The 2,805-nt window shown below is 49.8% G+C and overlaps 1 pseudogene; it reads right to left on the bottom strand.

Annotated features, from left to right (window-relative positions):
* The window catches only part of LOC103383044 (protein bicaudal D homolog 1-like), an 18,938-nt pseudogene that overhangs the window by 4,808 nt on the left and 11,325 nt on the right, over nucleotides 1-2,805 (bottom strand).

Below are 2,805 nucleotides of genomic sequence, written 5' to 3'. Positions count from 1 at the left end.
TAAGGCCAGAAGCAGCAAGGTTGCCAGGGGCCAAAGCCGAAGAAAAGTCTAGATTTGAGGCTGAAGTCGAGGGGTGGGGACTTACTTTGGGGGTGCTGGTCTTCACACGGGTCAACCTCCCCCCACGGGTGCGGTGGGTCTGCTCTTGATCGAAGGCTAAGTCCTCCAGGCGCTGGGTTAGGGCCAGTTTTTGCTGGATGGCCATGCGGAGCAGGGAGTTGAGGGTTTTCTTCTCGTCCTCGGCGGCAGCCAGCTGCCTCTGCATCTCGTCCAGTTGGGTCACGTACTCGTCACACCTGACGACGGGTGAAGGTTTTGTTAGATGATCGCAAAACCAAAACAACCACGGAAACTATTCTTGACAAATGAAGATCAATTTTTACTAGGAATTTGTTTTGGAAATCGTACGATTTATGACGACAAATGAAGATCAATTTTTCCTAGGAATTTGTTTTGGAAATCGTACGACTATTTTATTTTGAGTAGATGGGTAAGAAAATATCGATAATTAAATTGTTTAAAAAAACTCTATCACCGTGCCAATAGTATTGCGGTATATCACAATATTTTATTACAATATATCATATCGTGATACATATCGTATCGCTGATTCTCGCCCATACACAACCCTAATTTTGAGTTGATAATATGCACTAATTAATTAGACTTAATCTCTCAGCTGGTTAGGAAGTGACTTTTTTTTAATTGGGTTCTAATCAGGGTTCTGACCTGGTCGCGAACATGGCTCTCAGAGAAGAGAAGGTCGCCGCGTCCTCCTTCAGGGCCTTTAGCTCGTTCCTCAGCTTCATCATCGTGTCAGTTACCATCGACTTCTCCGCCTCATACTTACTCTTCAGGTTCGCCAGGGCCACCTCTGCAGTCTGAAGGACACAAAATCGTTTTTCTTTAATTCCACATTTCAACCACCGGTCATTTGTGAGATTTTTCTGGTCAAATATCAACGCCGAAAAAATGAAGTAAAACTTATTCTATCTGTTCATCAATATACAGGATCCCTGTCCTTTCACTCCTTCTCTGAAGTACTCTAGAGTAGGGGTCCCCAAGCCGTGGTGCGTGGACCGATACCGGTACATGGGTTATTTTGTACCAGTGGGCTACAGAAAAATAATCATTTTATGTATCGTCATTTTACTTAGTTATTTTCATTTGCTTTTTTTTTTTTTGGCAATTTTAAAAATAGTATGTCTTTCAGAATAAAGTCTAAAAGATGTTTTAGTTTGAAAATTTACAGATCTGTAATGGTCCTTTAACAATCGGAGGGCGCTGTTGCTGACTGCTGCTCTAGAGTTACTTATAAGTGTTTGTTATTGAGTTCACGCTGCTGGCTGGTAGATCCTGATCTACTTATTGACACCTTTGTTACTGAGGACTCATGTCATAGCGGTCTTCCTGGACATGGCCAGTAGGGGGGGTGTGATGTTGTGTCATGTGTGTCAGTGAGTCCACGTCACCTGCTTGTTGGCCTTGAGGACCAGCCTGAGTGTAGCGATCTGCTCCCTCTTGGTGCTCAGCAAAGACTTGAGCTTCAGGATCTCCTCCATGCAGCTCTCCTTGTCCTTGTCCAGCAACGGGGCCAGCTCCCTGGCTGCAGCTCTCTGCCTGGACAGCTGCAGAGACTGGTCCACCGCCCGCTGCAGGTGCCTCACCTGTGAGGAGGAGGGGGAGACGCAGGGGTGAGGCGTGGAAATGACACAGGCGTAAAAGGAAGTGTCTGCTGTGTCACAGAGGACGGACGGGACAGATGGACTTACTTCCTCTGGCACCAACATGATCACTGTGTTCTACCTGGTCTCTGACGATGGCGTTGAGGTTGTAGATGTTCATGGGCTCCTTGCGCAGCTCGCTGGCCGGTTCAATAGCGGGCGACGACGACGACGATGACGATGAAGAGGCACTGATACTGGGTGAACGAGACGGAGGCGTGCAGACGGGCAGGACCTGCTCAGGCGGCACCTGGAGGTTCTCCCGATCCCGATCCCGGTCCTTCTCCAGCCGCGTGACCTCCCTGCCCAGGGGCTCTTTGGACGGAGACTCTGAAGGACTGCGTGACTCCCCGGAAGTTGAGGTTGTCGAGGCAATAGCGGCCAGTCGCCACGTCCAGTGAGAGTTCATTTGGAAAACGTCTAATTAATCACTTTGGTCAAAATTAACCCTGGTACCGATCAACACGGCACCTTGGTGCTTGGACTGAAGCGTATTACCTGTAGTAATCCAGCATGACGCGGTTCGGAGTCTCGTTGTTGCACAGACACACGTGATGGTACAGTTGAGCCAACTCCTCACTCAGGGTCACCAGCTCATCCTGGGCTGCGTTTAGCGCCCCCTGGCATTCATTGGTTGCTGACTGAGCAGCCTTTACGTCCGACTCCAGACTGCAGATCTGGAAGAACGGCAGATGAGATATTTTATATTCATGAATCTATCTTGTGACAGGCGTGCAGGGCAGATGGTTCCGGTACCGATACCTTCTCGCGTCCCTCCAGGCAGCTCTTCTCCAGAGATGCAACCTTCTGCTCCAGTCTCTGTAGGTCAGCTTTTCGGGTGGGTTTCTCCCCCACCGCTCCGTCCCCACACTGAGCCAGTTTCTCCCGGAGAATTTTCATCTCGGCCTTCAGCTCCACCACCTCCGTCACCGCCACGCGGTACTTGCACTGCAGGATCTCCAGGCCGGGCGTTTGGTACGAGAACATCTGACTTTTGTTCAGCGACTCCGTCTTGTACTCGTCCCCGTCCCCGTCCTCGTCCCCTTCCTCCTCGTCTTTGCCAGGTTCCTCCTGATTCAGC

Source organism: Cynoglossus semilaevis, chromosome 8 (genome assembly GCF_000523025.1).
Source record: "Cynoglossus semilaevis isolate Cse_v1.0 chromosome 8, Cse_v1.0, whole genome shotgun sequence".
In the NCBI taxonomy this organism is placed as follows: Eukaryota; Metazoa; Chordata; class Actinopteri; order Pleuronectiformes; family Cynoglossidae; genus Cynoglossus; species Cynoglossus semilaevis.
The sequence above is the reverse complement of the archived record's forward strand: the minus strand, read 5'-3'. Positions and strand labels throughout refer to the sequence as shown.